At 41.3% G+C, this 17,164-nt stretch overlaps 1 protein-coding gene across 3 annotated transcripts in view; it reads right to left on the bottom strand.

Annotated features, from left to right (window-relative positions):
- Positions 1-17,164, bottom strand: part of eva1a.L (eva-1 homolog A L homeolog) — a 207,474-nt gene that overhangs the window by 39,323 nt on the left and 150,987 nt on the right. The window contains exon 1 of one of the 3 annotated variants that reach the window (XM_041563582.1): positions 6,094-6,385. The exons of the other annotated variants lie outside the window; for them this stretch is intronic. The gene's annotated coding sequence lies outside the window, so the exon portion shown is untranslated. Of the gene's footprint in view, positions 1-6,093; positions 6,386-17,164 lie in introns of those variants that run through there. 3 annotated transcript variants of the gene reach the window in all.

Genomic DNA, 17,164 nt, shown 5'->3' with positions numbered 1-17,164 from the left:
TAATTGTTGGAAAAACACAATAAATAAAGAGGAAAAAAAAAAGAAATAAGGGCAATCCCTCTCTGTCTGAGCTCCATCAGGAAGGTACAAGAGCCAGCAGATTAGATGGGTCAGTCGGGTTCTTATCTACAGACAGATTCGCAATGAAGTCACAGGCAAAGTTGCAGACATGATGTCAATAGCAGGACGTACCAATGTAACAAGTTGAAGTTCAACATAATATCAGTTTTTAGAGTGACATTGACAATAAAGACACCGTGGTTGGTTTTAAAGACAAGAGACATTTCTAGGACCAGAGAGTCGGGAAATAAAGGATACTTGGCACCTTCATGGAGAATTAATAAAGTCCTCGCTTGAAATGTTTAGAAATTGGTTTAGAGATGTTTGAAGGTTTCCCATGGTACAGAGAAATTCCCTGTTAAAGGAAAACTATACCCCTCAAACAATGTAGGTCTCTATAAAAAGATATTGCATAAAACAGCTCATATGTAAATCCTGCTTCATCTAATTAAACCATTTTCCTAATAATAGCTTTTTTAGTAATATGTGCCATTCAACAATCATGAATAGAAAACTGCCATTTTAAAAAATAAGGGCAGCCCCCTGGGATCGTATGATTCACGGTGCACACAAACAAACCATACATGTTAGGTCACATGAGACAATTAACAGACAGAGTTGTGTCTTTTGCTTCCACTCTTCTTCCTGTTACAGTTAGAGCTGCAGTATTTCTGGTCAGGTGATCTCTGAGGCAGCACCCAGACCATCACAAAATGGTGGTTCAGGGCAAGAACTTAATATAGATTAATATATATTCCAGTTTGATAAGATTTTGGGGGTATAGTTCATTTTGGGGGTATAGTTTTCCTTTAAACTCTAATAAGATCCTTGCACAGGGCTGCATCCTCCCCTCTATAAATCCAGACAATAAAAACCCACTTGCTGCATGGCTAATTAGGTCAGAGGACCTTCGCATGAAAACCAACTTTGAATATTGGCAGCAGAATGCACCCCAAGGCAATGGCAGTATTAAATGCTTCGGGGTAGAGACCAGAATATAGTTTCTTTATTTAGCACATAAAGGGGAGTATTTACTTAACTCCAGTCAGGCTTTTTGGGGCAAAACTCAAATTTTTTTTTTTTTTTTTTAATTTTTTTTTTAAAAAACTCAAATTTTTGAGGATTTATGAAAGCCCGATGCTGCAATAAATCAGAATCCGTAATCCACCATCTCAGACCTGCCAATGTTGTTTATAAGTTAATTGGAGAGTTCCCAATCCTATTTTGAAGGTTTCTGTGGTCTGTGCTGGAATTAGACCGAAAACCCAACTATTTCCAACTAAATTGTGTGATTTGGGTTTTCGCTTGATTTTATATATTTTTTTAGAGTTTTTCCCCAATCCCATTAAATTAAGCTTTTTTAATAAAAATAAGGTCAAATCATGGATTCTAGTTTGGTCAGATGTTTTTTTTAAATAACAGAAAAATGTGGATTTTGATCAATAACCCCCCTAGTGTTGCTTCTTCAGCCCATATAAAAGAGGCACATATTTAAACCTGCACGAGGTGCAGAGCTCAGCACCAGAGAGTACAAGGCAGCCCTGGCAGGCAGTAAGTACAGGTATAGGATCTGTTATCTGGAAACCCATTATCCAGAAAACTCCAAATTACAGAAAGGAGGTCTCCCATAGACTAAATTGTAATCAAATAATTAAAATTCTTTGCTTTCAATTTTCTCTTTAATAATAAAACAATACATTGTACTTGATTCCAACTAAGATATAATTAATCCTTATTGGAAGCAAAACCATCTTATTGGGTTTAATTAATGTTTAAAAGATTTTTCAGTAGACTTAAGGCATGGAGATCCAAAATATGTAAAGATCCCATATCCGGATAACCCCAGGTCCCAATCATTTAGGATAACAGGTCCCATAACTGTACAGGGCCCCATTGCAATCTACACCCACCTGTGTTCCCTGACTTGCAGCAATTCTTCAATTTGCAGGGCAGGATGAAGGGTGCAAAAAACATTTTTTTCACTTTGCACCCTCTTGCATTCTGTAAATGACTACCACTGCCTCCTTAATGTGGTTGCACTGGCTAATATGTTTGTTTCTAGGAGGGGTAGAGGGTGCGAGTGTTAAAATCTTAAAGTTATGGATAGAGTGGTCATGTGTGCTGGGTAGCTTTGAATAAGTGACAGTTGCCTAAAGCTGGCCATAGACGTTTAGCTATATCCTTATGTCTGATGCACGATCGTTTGTTGCAATCTTCCGACCTACCACTAACCATTCAGATTAAATAATGTAGTATAAAGAACAAATCAGACTATGTTCGGCCATTAATTCGAAGACATCAATCGTGTGAACATTATGTCCGACAAATACTAGTGATGTCACCAATTAATACATGCAGGAATATTATCGTTAGCCGACAGAAATCTTCTTCCGATCGCCATGGTACGAAAAAAGTTTGGACAATATACAAACGGTCTGAAAGGAAGATTCGTATGACTTTATTTTAGCATCTATGGTCAGCTTTAGAGCAGGGAAAGATGCAAAGCAACAGATCTGTTGGAAGGAAGTTTCTTATCTCTGGAAGAAGTGGCCGGAATAAGTGCTTGGAAAGTGGCTTAGAGTGCAAGGAGTGAAGTGTCAGCCCTGGGTGCTGCTGTGGCAGTGAAACAAGGCAGCCAAATGTGATAGTGAAGAGGCAGGCCCAGGATTCCCGAGGTCTCACACATGTAACATGATAGGGAGAGGTGTGTTGGTGCAGGGATGGGGGGGGGTTGGTGGAAGGAAGTGAGTGGCCTCTGGCCTCTCCGACAGGCAGACTGGAGCAATCAAAATGCGGTCTAATTTAAAGCAGAAGTCCCAGAGTGACTGCAGAAGAGAAACAAGCAGATCTGGGTTTACATTACGTAAGATCTCTACAAGAGCCATATGGCAAGGGGTTTGTAAACACTGGAGGAGACCCCTCTGTGCCATGTGCATTCACTGCTTTACAATGAGCCCTCTCACTCGCTTACTCTATTCCTGAGCATTTCAGCTTCATAGGGTGGCACTGAATCTTATTATTATCCTTTATTAACAGTCCCTGTCCCAATGGAGCTTACAATCTAAGGTCTCTATATCATTTACACATACTAGGGTCACTATTATCAGGAGCCAATTATTTTGCCTGTAGGCTTGGGGGTGTGAGAAGAAAACAAGGCACCCGGAAGAAACCCACACAGAGACAAGAACTTGTAGATAGTTCTTGTTATAGTGAAACATTAACACAACCTGAATAGAGCACAGAGAATCACTAGATATTTTTACCATTGAATTTCTTCTCGGTTCTCTGCAAAACACAACAGGCGCCCAAATCCCCAACTCCCACATGGCATCAGAGCTTATAATAAGAATCTTTTGAGGTGAGAATGAAACTAGTACTTTTTCAAAGCATTTCCCCCAAGGTTATTGAGTTTTTTCATCCAAGCCCTTCCCGCTATTACATGGAACATAATTGCATGGAAACTTCATAGGCACAAAGGGTATCACCAGTCGGAGAACCATTTGCTCATGGGGATACTTGTTTTCATCTATGCTATGTATGAGGGTCAGTTTTAGGACAAAGATGGGATTTACCTTGAATTTCCACTATTAGAAAGGCCACTTAGCCACCTCTGATGTTGGGGGAAGTTAATAAACATCCCCAGTGGATATCGTGTTGTTGTTAATTCCACCAACAGCCAAAGAATGCCCTATACCCAAGCATTATATTATTATATATTTGCAACTTCAAGAAACTGAATTTGATGGCAGAGAAAATCGATGCACCTTGCAGAAGGTTAATGTCCTTTCTAGTCTGTAGAGAAGAACAATGTCCCACCAATTTTTGGAGAGATAACATGCACCCAGGGGTGCTTTGCCAATGAGGCGAGTTGAGGCTGTCGCCTCAGGCGGCAGCGCCCCACTAGGTACCAGGGGCAGCAAAAATGCTGCTCCTGGTACTTTAAGAGCGAATTTCTGGGGGAGGGGGGGCAGCAGCAGCAACTGCTGCCGCCTCAGGCAGCGGAGGGGCCAGGATCGCCCCTGCATGCACCTTGAGTCTACAGAGGAGAAACATGCACCTTCTGTTCTGCAGGTAATTTAGGGGTACACCTCCTAGTCTCCAGAGAACCATGAACCGTGTAGCCTACATAGGGGAAACATGTACCTTCTGTTCTGCAGAGAGGTGGGAGAACAGCTCCTAGACGCCAGAGAATGATGCACCTTCTAGTCTGTAGAGAAGGACCATGCACCTTCTGTTCTGCAAAGTGGAATGTGAGAGGAACAACGAACCTTCTATAGAGAACTGTGCTGCATCTTTCTTCATAAAGAAACTGTGCCCTTTATAATCTTACAAGTATGGTGCCCATTAGAGTCCTCTGAACAAAGCCACTCTCATTCTAAAGGTGGGAAGTTTTTCTTCCAGGTTTCTTTATGTTCTCTTACATTCTTCCTCCCTCCAGCTTTCCTCCTGCCAAGCCTCCTTTACTGTAATACACTTCCCTGCTGAGCTATAACTCGGTTCTTGAATTTGAAATAGCATTCTATTTATTTGCACTGTGCTATTTAGATCATTTTAGTAGCCCCTGAGTTTTTAAAAATTCATTCACTTTTATTGGTCATTTTATGCGCAGACTTTCTATTAACAGAAAGTATAATCCATGGGGTATCCTCAAGCTATGTTCCAGCTGTTGCCGAATTAGAGTTTCATGAAAGGTGTACCAGTCAGCTCCTGAACTACAACGCCCAGCCTGAACTACAACTCCCAGCATGCACATTTAACACTGTCTACTGTGTCTCAAGACACAGTAGATGAGCCTTCAGACACAAAAAGCATTTAAAGACATAGCAGGGTTTAAAGACAAAGCATTAGCTAGCACAAGCAATGATGAAGATATTAAGTGAACGACAACATGCATAGCTGGTGTTACAGGGTCCAGAGAGGAGCAAGTATCCAAGCTACAAAATGTTGGTAGGTGCGCACTTGTTTCAATTCGAGGTGCTGATCCAGACATCCAGTAGGAGGCTGCCCAACTGAGTCTCCAAAAATATATGCAAAAATACAAAAAGTTTTTACTTACTTAATTTTTACTTTTGTGCCCCTGAGGAAGACTGTTTTTGCAGTGGAAATGTGTAGGGCAGACACTATGATTCTGTGAGAATTGCAGCAAGTACCCACACTGTGCCCACATAGTATGAACCCACACAACAGCAATTCTATTCATGAAGAGATAGAAGGCATGGTAGGTCAGATGGTATAGAGGGTATAGTAGGGCAAGGTGTAGCAGTAGGGCAGAGAAGTACAAGATGGTAGAAGTAGGAGAAGTTGATGATCCATAAACTAGTATTACCCAAAAGGTAGCCCTTAATAGCCCAAGCACCCATGAAAGACTAAGGCTGTCAGGGAGTTCTGGGAGTTGAAGTACAACAGTAGAACATCCATAGGATGGGAAGGCCTCATAGGCTCCCTGTAATTTGCTTTTCCTTGGAACCTATAACCATCCATGACACACGACCAAACATCCACACCCAAGCTGGAACCATGTTGAGTATATAAAATAAAATACATAAATCTATTTTTAAAGCTCGAGATTCCAAGTCTTCGTGTGTTCAGCAACAATGACATGATTTAAAGGCATTAAGTGGGTTCATCAACAAACCAAGGTATTTATCCATTACAGGTAATAATCTATAACATTTTTGAAATTACATCCTACTGTGTCTCCCCCTAAACCTTCCAGCAGCTATATGGTCCACACAAAAAAAAAAACACAGGGACCCTTCTTTCCCAACATCGGTTAATGGATTGCAAGCCTTTGAGCACAGGGGTCCTATTCTAGCTGCTGGAAAGTTAAGTTTCTCAGGAGTTGAAAGGGAAGGGGGTGTCACTGGAATAAACAGCAAGGAAAAACTGCCAGTTATTATTATTACACAAGTTCAAACTATGTTATTTTTAGATTTTAGCTGGAACCCCATGAACATGCTGTGTCCTATAGTTCAGTGCTACCCTGCCTCCTGCTGTACAAGACATTCATCTCATCACTTGGACTCCCCTTACCTGTGTCTCCTTCCTTTCTCTTTCTTTCTTCGCTCTTTCTCTCCTCTAAGTTCTATGAAGCTGCAGAAAGCAAATTCTTCCCCAGAGAAACTGCCGCCTGTGCCTGACGCAGGTAATTTCCTTGCTGGTTAAATGCCAGTCCCGATATTTCCCAGATGCATAAAGTGGCTGAGGCTAAATCAGCTCTCCCAGACCCAACCAGACTCAGGCTAGAAGCACAGACTAATGCTGGAAAGTCTCATAGACTTACAGGGGGAAAAGGGTTTGTCTTGTTTCCTCCAACCACTTCACAATACTTTTTTGGCTCTCTCCTCCCATTCCAGCCCTACCTCCTCCTCCTCCTCCTCAGCTCTCAACCCCCCTGCTTAAAAAAAAAAAATCCATGTGCGGGTGCTGACAAGATTGCAAGAAAAAGCACCAGCACAGGACTCCCTCTGTTATCACTCTCTGGCAGGGAGATATTTAATGAGATATAATCAGGTCTGTCTGACTGTATTCTGCATTCCTGCCAGACAATTCCTCAAAAACATCATCTGATGAGACATGGGGGCAAATTTACCAAAGGGCGAATTTTAGCCTCGGAGGCTCCACCACACTTCATACAACCTTGTCAGACGTTAATTTGCAGCGCATACCCTTATTTATCAAAATGCAAGTTGCGTCTCAGCAGACGAATGCTGGGGAAGTTTCACCAGCAAATATTCGGCAGCTCTGGAATTTCATAGCGAACTTTCGCTAGCGTTACTTTCTTCCTAGTGAAACCTTGTTAGTACACTTACGCTTAAATCAACTTAAATAGGGTGGGTTCATATAGGTCATATACTGTATATTGCCTTTATTAGAGATGTTGATGCAAATGCTTGAAGTGAGCCTATGATTAAGTGTCCTTGGGGGACACCAAACATGTAAGGCTTTTATCTTTTATAAATAATTTAAAATAAAGATTTTTTGTATTATTTTGTATTATTTATTTGGGCTCCTGGGCAAAAATGAAGGCCGTCTCGGGCGGCAAATTGGGTAGGAACGCCCCTGGGGTAACGTAGTGGAAACCACACGAATCGAGTAAAGATCGTTCGCCTGAGTGAAAATTCTCCTGCCCAAAGGGCCCGACACTTCATTTGCGCTGAGCTCTTTTGCTAGAGAATTGTCCTATACGCTTTTTAGTAATTTGGTGATGTCCCTGCAAATTCTAATTTTGGCAAATTTTTGTTTGCAACAACCCATTTCATTTAACCAAATGTAACTCATTCCTCTGCACGGTGTGAAGCTACGGCACATGCTAATTTCCCGGCACTTGGGTTATTGAGAAGAATTGGTAGTTAGCGTCAGTTGAGCAGTTACATGTCAGTGCATTAGTTGGTCAGGAATGTCCCTTATTGGATGCAGAGAGAGGCCAGCTACCCAAGGCAAAGTAAACGCTTGCGGGCTGGGGGTTACAAGAGTTCGAGCCCCCATGAGTTCCATGTTAAGCTGACGGCAAAGGGATGTTGTAGTTATAGTAACTTGCAGGGTTGATTTATGCAGTTGCACCAGTGCTGCCTTTATCAACAGCTGTGCCCAGGAGAGCCCAACTAAAATTTAAAATTAAAAATGTGGCCTTTAAAATTAGACGAAATGAGTGGACATGAGGTTAGAAAATTGCATTTTTCTTTCTTGTCCTGGGCTTCTTTAATACACATAAGACTGCAAGGCATTATATACAGACAGACCCAGTAAAGCATTTAGAGAAGCTTGGGAAAGTCCTGTAACTGGGGTTTCATTATACTTTCATTTAAACCAGTGCTGCATAAAAAATAAATTAAAATTCTCCTTATCGTTACATTAGTAAACAAACTCTCAGAGGCCACAGCAGGTATGTAAATTTTGGGTTTATATTGTGTTATTTGTATACGGTAAAACAATCCATGGGTTGGAACAGATGGGGAAGGAAACAATAACAGAACATAAATAAACAGCAAAATGCAATTACATGCAAGACACAGTGCTAAGAGTCAAGAGACACAAGAAAAAACAGAGGGTTCTGTCCTGCAGTGCTTGCAATCTAAGTGGGTGGATAACTTTTAGACTCAAAGAAAAGAAGAGGCAGTAGCATGATTATGGGGAGTGCCCGCAGAGAAAAGGGGTCTAGTTAGAACCCATAAGCCCACATCCCACTAATATCCTGGGATCCCCATGTTTCTGACTCCTTCTCACATTTACTATGTTTAAGGGGTCAGAGCCTGTGGGTGTCGGTTATGGGTGCATAATAGGAGGGTATATAAATACAGTATGCACATTTTCTGATATACATATAATATATAAATACTGTAAAACAATGAGATATTTATGTGCTGATTCTTCTCTGTTTCCCTGGTGAGAAAACCGGCTGAACTGCCCAACCAGACAAAAAAGTCTTTTACCTGGTAACAAGTAAAGCCATGAGCAGGAAGGCTTGTTTCTGAAAGGGGAGCACTTGTAATGATCTTCTTAGGGGGATGTCAAGGACATAAACTGCAAATGTATGCAATATAAATTCCATGGTAAATATGATACATCTCAGCTAAGTGAAGGGCTAGTCTTTGGCAAGGACATACAGGGCTGAAGACTATGAACATCACAGGAGCCCCTTGTTTACCAAAGGAGTATAAAGAGCACATTGGCCAGTATATATACTGCAAATTAGGAGGGCTGCTGCTTCAGGGGCCCCTACACACACCCCTGGGCCCTCCGCCCCAGCCATAACCCCCCTCCGCCCCCCCTGCACGTACCTTTTTCTTTCTTGCGACTACAACCGGGGCCAGGAAGGGAGGTTGGGGGCAATGGCAATAACTGGTCTGGGCCCACTGGGTTTTTTCCTGGAATCCCGACAACCCAGTTTGACCCTGAATCTTTCAGCCTTTGGTTAAGGAGTGGGGAACTAGGGTCTACAGCTTGGACATTCCCAAGATTGAACAGAAAGTAGCCAACTGTTTAAATGTTGGGATATAACTGTAAGATTTACAACCAAAAACCTTTAAATCCTAAAACTCTGATCCTCTGGCTAGAGGGCCTTCTGCACTATCTTACTAATTTCCAACTGGTTGCTCCTCAAACTCAACTAGCAGCACTAGTGATTCTACCAACATTGTGTTCTACTGTCCCATATTGGCCTACTGTCTCCAACTGAAGGTGTCATTTTCCAGTGGCCCCTGCAGGCACTGGGAGATATGAATGGATAGATAGGGTGGAATTAAGAAACACAAGGTCACAGGGCCATGGGAGTTTTTATGGTGTTACAATGGGTGCTTGATCAACATTTGGGCCGATGGGTTTCAAGCTACATTCCTGGTATTTAATATAAACTGAGTCAATGCTGAATGTACAGAGAGCTGAGTAGGGAATGAGCAATGCTGGAGGAAGTCCTGTCTGACATGTCACCCTAAGTCTAAGGTTTTTCTTCCCACGTAGCTGCTGAATGCAGTAGCACAAACCCTGGACTTCTGCCACAGAACAGTGTTGTAATACACAATTCCTTATGCCAAAATCCACATGGTGGCGTCTCATTTAGCTTCATCAGCCTGCCAAACGGTTCAATCATTTCTACATCTTGCATTGGCGCAGTTAAGGAATTGTCAGACAGAGCAAAGTGACTCAGTCATCAAAATCCATATCCTTGACTGATTTTAGATTGTGAGCTCTTCTGCTAAAAGGCCAATCTTTCTGAATGTCTGGCACTGAAACTATATCTGCCATTCTTATACAGTACTTATAATGTACAGTATGGGATACATCATCAGAGATTCCTGTATAACTCAACAGTTGGAAGTAGAGTATCCCTTATAAAACATGAGTGATACTCATGCCCTGTATAATCCAGCCTGCAGCCTTGTGTCTTTATATGGTCACAGAACCCATCAGTGACTTCTAATATCCTTATCATTTACAGTAGGGGGTACATTATCCCTTATAATACATGAGTGATACTCAGAGTTCCCTGTATAACTCAGCCTGCAGCCTTGTGTCTTTATAAGGTCACAGAACCCATCAGTGACTTCTAATATCCTTATCATTTACAGTAGGGGGTACGTTATCCCTTATAATACATGAGTGATACTCAGAGTTCCCTGTATAACTCAGCCTGCAGCCTTGTGCCTTTATATGGTCACATAACAACCCCTCAGTGACTTCTAATATCCTTATCATTTACAGTAGGGGGTACATTATCCCTTATAATACATGAGTGATACTCAGAGTCCCCTGTATAATCCAGCCTGCAGCCTTGTGTCTTTATATGGTCACAGAACCCCTTAGTGACTTCTTATATCCTTATCACTTACAGTAGAGGGTACATTATCCCTTATAATACATGAGTGATACTCAGAGTCCCCTGTATAATCCAGTCTGCAGCCTTGTGTCTTTATATGGTCACAGAACCCCTCAGTGACTTCTAATATCCTTATCATTTACAGTAGGGGGTACATTATCCCTTATAATACATGAGTGATACTCAGAGTCCCCTGTAAAATCCAGCCTGCAGCCTTGTGTCTTTATATGGTCACAGAACCCCTCAGTGACTTCTAATATCCTTATCATTTACAGTAGGGGGATACATTATCCCTTATAATACATGAGTGATACTCAGAGTTCCCTGTATAACTCAGCCTGCAGCCTTGTGCCTTTATATGGTCACAGAACCCCTCAGTGACTTATAATATCCTTATCATTTACAGTAGGGGGTACATTATCCCTTATAATACACGAGTGATACTCAGAGTTCCCTGTATAACTCAGCCTGTAGCCTTGTGCCTTTATACAGTATGGTCACAGAACCCCTCAGTGACTTGTAATATCCTTATAATTTACAGTAGGGGGTACATCATCCCTCATAATACATGAGTGATACAAAGAGATCCCTGTAGAACTCAGAATACATTGTCCCCTAAATATTTTGCAGTAGAGGCTGCATTATTCTGCATCTATTTTCTATACTAGTGAAGCTTGTACACAGTAGAACAGACATGGCTGGCCGCAGGCACAGACGGGATGACAAAGAAATGCTAATCATGCTTTATTAAACATGTCAGATTGCATTATATCAGGCAGCTTCTCTGTGGAAGTTCCTACTATATTAGAATCCAGGGCTCTGAACTAAAAGGTATATTCAGGGTTATCATTTTTCAGAAGGTATTTTTAGCTTCACTAAATGATGGCATTATAGAAGAATGTTTTCTGTTCTCTGAGCAGCTTTGTGTTTTATTATGTCAATTTTGGGCAACTTTCAGTATTATTGCAATTTAAGAAGATCACAGCGGAGCAGGTCACAATGTAAGTCAACTACATACAACGAGAATTCCAGGATCCAGAGTGGGACTTGGTACATTGGGAATAGACAAAAGTCAATCACTGCCAGGGTAGGCAAATAGTACCAAAGTAGGCAAGTGGGTAAAATAGTCGCAAGAAGGTACAGTATGATAGTAGGAAGAAAGGGTTGAGATTAGACAAGATGGTATAAGAGTGGGCAAGCAAGTATAATAGTAGGAAAGAAGGTAAGAGGGTAGGCAAAAGAGTATAAGAGTAGGCAAGATGGTATGACATTAGGCAAGAGGGTATTAGAGTAGGCAAGAGAGTATGACATTAAGAAAGAGAGTATGACATTATGCAAGAGGGTATTAGAGTAGGCAAGAGAGTATGACATTAGGCAAGAGGGTATTAGAGTAGGCAAGAGAGTATGACATTAAGAAAGAGAGTATGACATTATGCAAGAGGGTATTAGAGTAGGCAAGAGAGTATGACATTAGGCAAGAGGGTATTAGAGTAGGCAAGAGAGTATGACATTAAGAAAGATAGTATGACATTATGCAAGAGGGTATTAGAGTAGGCAAGAGAGTATGACATTAGGCAAGAGGGTATTAGAGTAGGCAAGAGAGTATGACATTAGGCAAGAGGGTATTAGAGTAGGCAAGAGAGTATGACATTAAGAAAGAGAGTATGACATTATGCAAGAGGGTATTAGAGTAGGCAAGAGAGTATGACATTAGGCAAGAGGGTATTAGAGTAGGCAAGAGAGTATGACATTAAGAAAGAGAGTATGACATTATGCAAGAGGGTATTAGAGTAGGCAAGAGAGTATGACATTAGGCAAGAGGGTATTAGAGTAGGCAAGAGAGTATGACATTAGGCAAGAGGGTATTAGAGTAGGCAAGAGAGTATGACATTATGCAAGAGGGTATTAGAGTAGGCAAGAGAGTATGACATTAGGCAAGAGGGTATTAGAGTAGGCAAGAGAGTATGACATTAGGCAAGAGGGTATTAGAGTAGGCAAGAGAGTATGACATTAGGCAAGAGGGTATGACATTAGGCAAAAGGGATTGGGCAAGAGGGTAGAAAAATAGGCAAGAGGGAATAACTGCCAGTGATTATGAATTTTCCCCCTGATATTTTCGATTGGATAACTTCTTAGTATTGCAGTGAAAACCCGGCTCTTTTGTTTGAACTTCTTAAATCTTAAAGTACTAAAATAAGCGATTGTGGAGCTCACCACTATTTCTGGAATACCAGAGTGGGTACCTGGTCACTCCCACTCGGCAGCAGCTTCCAACCAATATCTGTATCTCAGGACTCAAGTTTAACGTCGCACTGCGGATGTTGTCGTTTATCATAAAAAGGAAAGAGGGTCTCCCCACAGGGTCCATAAACATGAATGAATCAATGAGATCCCACAATACTTGTTATTATGTCCTTACAATGGACCCCAAATACAATTTAGGCCAGGGAAAGGCTACATCCCCACTTGAATCTGCTGCTAACCTGAAGCTCCCAACTACACCTCCTCACCATTCTCTATCAAGCAACCCAAATAATCTCCCTGTTAAAATATTCCCTTTAGAAGTGCATCTACGACCCTTAGCTTTACGTCTGATCATTAAGCGAGACAAGGAAATTTACTGCACCTTATAAATATTAAACAGGATTTCTGACTGCAGGCAGGATTTACAGGTCTCAGAGGAAGTTCATGTACAGGTGACTAAAATGTTGGACCTTTAATAAAAGCCATTTTGCTTTATAAAAGGCTCAGAGAGTAGAAATGTTTTACTTAAAAATTCTTTTAAGCTTCTGGGCAAGTCAATGGGGCAGCAGAGAAAAACTCCCCAGCTTTCTATTACGGATTTCTAGGGGAAAGTATATCAAAGGGTGAAAATACCCCAAAAAATCCCATACAGCTAAATATACACCTGTGAAAAGCTCTATTTTAACCCTTTCATAACTATGTCCACTCTCTTTCTTTATATATATATATATATATATATATATATATATATATACTATATTTATGTATGTTTATATAATGTGTGTGTATGTATATTATTTTCAAAAATCCCTAAATTTCCTTTGCAAGTTTATTCAATAATGGTTAGGGGAGTACCTGCATATTTCACCTGCACTTTCATCTCACCATCATATTGTTTTCTAAATAATTTATTTCAGGACTACAAAGGTCCACAAAGGAATGAAACCAATAAGGGGGTGTTCACCTTAAAATTAATTGTTAGTATGACGCAGAGAGCAATGTTCTGAGACAATTTGCAATTGGTTTTCATTTTTTATTATTTGTGGTTTTTGAGTTATTCAGCTTTTTTTTTTTTAGCTGAACAGAAAGATGAGTAATAAGAAGTAACAATAAAAATGCATTTGTAGCCTTACCGAGCATTTGTTTTTTTTAGATGGGGGTCAGTGACCCCCATTTGAAAGCTGGAAAGAGTCAGAAGAAGAAGGCAAATAATTAAAAACTATAGAAAGATAAAAATTAGGCCAAATGAAAAGTTGCTTAGAATTAGCCATTCTATAACATACTAAAAGTTAACGTAAACCGGAACCTCCCCTTTAAGTCATAGGCACTGCTCTTTTATCAATTAGCGACTAATAGCTGAGTGATAAAAGATATTCATGGCAATTTCAGATCAGTGAGAAACAATTCTGGAGCTATTAATGTCCCTTGCAGTTAAATACCTGTGTGCCATTGCCAGGACTGCCATCAGAAATCACAGGGCCCCATGTGAAAAAAATTTCTGGGCCCCCTGAGCTGCACCTACCACAAGCCCCACCTACAGGTCCACCCCCCACCACACACTATTAACATATGGTTCCCATATGTTAATAAAAAAAAAATATTGGTGGTCAGGGCCCCCCCCATTGAAAAAAACATTTGTGGACAGGGCCTCCCCCATTAAAAAAAACATTTGTGGTCAGGGCCCCCCATTAAAAAATATTAGTGGCTAGGACCCCACATGGGGAAAAAAAATGGTGGCCTTCCAGTTCTTCCAGTGGCAGCATTTTCTTCCCTTATTGGTCATAGAATTTCAAGTCCTGGGAAAGCTGCATTGTGATTGGATGAGTTGGAGGAGAAGTTCAAACCTCAGCTATCCAATCCCTGAGCAGCTCAACCGGGAATTAAACTCAGTGACCAATAAGGGGAAGTAATGGGCAGAAGATACTTCCCCCTGTGCTCCCGCCTTGCCTTCCTGAAGTCAGCAGCTCTCAGAAAGCAGGGGGCCCGGCTAATCAAGAAAGTGCGGTGTGGCCGGGCCCCTCTTACCCACGGGGCCCCCTACAACTCTCCCCCCTGTCCCCCCCTGATGGCTGCCCTGGCCATTGCCCTTACAGTCTCCCATTCTAGTGTTAGCTTCGCCTAAGATGCCATTGTCTCATGCTGGCTGCCTAAAGCCTTCCTTGTAAACTACCGTAGCTCTCTCTTGTGTTATATTCCCCTAACAAAAAGATAGTAGAGGGAGTAAGTAACACAGCAACATATTCTGCCATTACTGGAGCCTGGAACAATAGGATAGTACAGTGATCCCCAACCAGTAGCTCGTGAGTAACATGTTTCTCTCCAACCCCTTGGATGTTGCTCCCAGTGGCCTCAAAGCAGGTGCTTATTTTTGAATTCCAGGCTTGGAAGCAAGTTTTGGTTGTATAAAAACCAGGTCTCAATGTAGGTTGACAATCCACATAGGGGCTACCAAATGGCCAATCATAGCACTTATTTGGCACCCCAAGAATACTTTTTAAGCTTGTGTTGCTCCCCAACTCCTTTTACTTCCAAATGTTGCTCACGGGTTCAAAAGGTTGGGGATCCCTGGGATCTAGCAAACATTTTCTCCCAAGGGGCCCAGGAATTGGCCCCTCTGCCCTACATTAAAACCGGCCTGCGGTGCTTTCGCTATAAAGAGTCGGGAAAAAAAGTTCTCTTTTATTTTGCAGTTCACTGTGTCGATCTCCTGTGGGCGGAAACAGGCTGCACGTAATTCTCCTGTTTCCATCTCACCCTTTGGAGCGTTAACAAAGTTATTAATTCCCGGAGCTATAAATTGTCCTGCGGGAAGCCAGAGGAGAGGTGAGAAACCAGTGAGGAGAAAAAGAAACAAATTGCAACACGCTCGGTTGGTTCCGTGGGTACAGGACAGTGACACGTGGCAGGGCATCATGGGTATAAACTCATTCACACAAGGAAAAGCACAGGCTGCTCTCCTTTCTGCCATCTAAAGTTGCCCTTTGTTGGTCTATTTTATTTATTTGTACTTTCTATACTCCCAGCACTGGGGCGCTCTACTGTTGCAGCCTACATGGAAAGGCTATAATCCAAAATAGGTGACAGGTGGAACTGCAAGTAACAGAATTATTACACTCAGCTCTTTTATTGCTGATTTTCATCACAATCCATAGGTTCCCTAGCGTTAGTCCTGGAGAGCATCAGTGGATGAGGGGGTTCTAGTCTGAATGGCATTTAGGGAACTATATTATAGTGATTGCAATAATGTATTCAGTTATGGGGAACCTAAACAAATACTGGACTAGAAATAGAAACTAAAAGCCAAAAATTCGACTGCAGACTTAAAAGAACAGAGGTGGGTCTCCAGGTCTCTAAGGGAACGGCCTTTGTCAAAGTAATATGGCAGCTTATATCAATCATTTCTAATACCAATACAGGTATGGGACCTGTTATTCAGAATGCTCGGGACCTGGGGTTTTCTGGAGAATGGATCTTTCTGTAATTTGGATCTTCATACCTTAAGTCTACTAGAAAATCATGTAAATATTATAGGGGATGTTCACCTTCCAAACACTTTTTTCAATTCATTTGTTTCCAGATTGTTCCCCAGAAATAAAGACTTTTTTTTAATTACCTCCCATTATTTATTTTTTTACTGTTTTTCCAAACTCTAAGTATAAAGTGTAATAACCCTGTCTCTGGTGTTTGAGTCTGGCAGCTCAGTAATTCAGGTGCAGACACTAAACTGGTACAATTCTGCAACATTTAGGGGCTGATTCACTAAATTCGAGTGAAGGATTCGAAGTAAAAAAACTACGAATTTCAAAGGTTTTTTTGGGCTACTTCGACCATCGAATGGGCTACTTCGACCTTCGACTACGACTTCGAATCGAAGGATTCGATCTAAAAATCGTTCGACTATTCAACCATTCGATAGTCGAAGTACTGTCTCTTTAAAAAATACTTTGACCCCCTAGTTCGGCAGATAAAAGCTACCGAAGTCAATGTTAGCCTATGGAGAAGGTCCCCATAGGCTTGCCTACGTTTTTTTGATCGAAGGATATTCCTTCGATCGTTGGATTAAAATCCTTCGAATCGTTCGATTCGAAGGATTTAATCGTTCGATCAAAGGAATAATCCTTCGATCGTACGATCGCAGAATTTGCGCTAAATCCTTCGACTTCGATATTCGAAGTCGAAGGATTTCAATTCCTAGTCGAATATCGAGGATTAATTAACCCTTGATATTCGACCCATAGTGAATCAGCCCCTTAGTTGATCCATTTCTCAGCAGCATCTCTGGAGTATCAGCAACTATTGTATCAATTCTAACAGCTGCCTGTAATGAAACTCAGGGATTCTGTTCAGCAGGGACAAAGATAAGAAATGTATCAACTAAATGTATTAATTTAGTACAGTTTACAGGGTCGGCAACCCCCCTCCCAGAGCTGCTTTAGAAGGTGAAAAATAACACTTTACACTTCTATATTAGAAAAACTGTGATACATAGAAAACAGAAAGTCATTGGAAAAAGTTTTTATTTCTATTGATCTATCTGAAAACAAC

This window comes from Xenopus laevis, chromosome 5L (assembly GCF_017654675.1).
Source record: "Xenopus laevis strain J_2021 chromosome 5L, Xenopus_laevis_v10.1, whole genome shotgun sequence".
Taxonomy (NCBI): domain Eukaryota; kingdom Metazoa; phylum Chordata; class Amphibia; order Anura; family Pipidae; genus Xenopus; species Xenopus laevis.
Note: the sequence above shows the minus strand (reverse complement) of the source record. Positions and strands in the feature narration are given on the sequence as shown.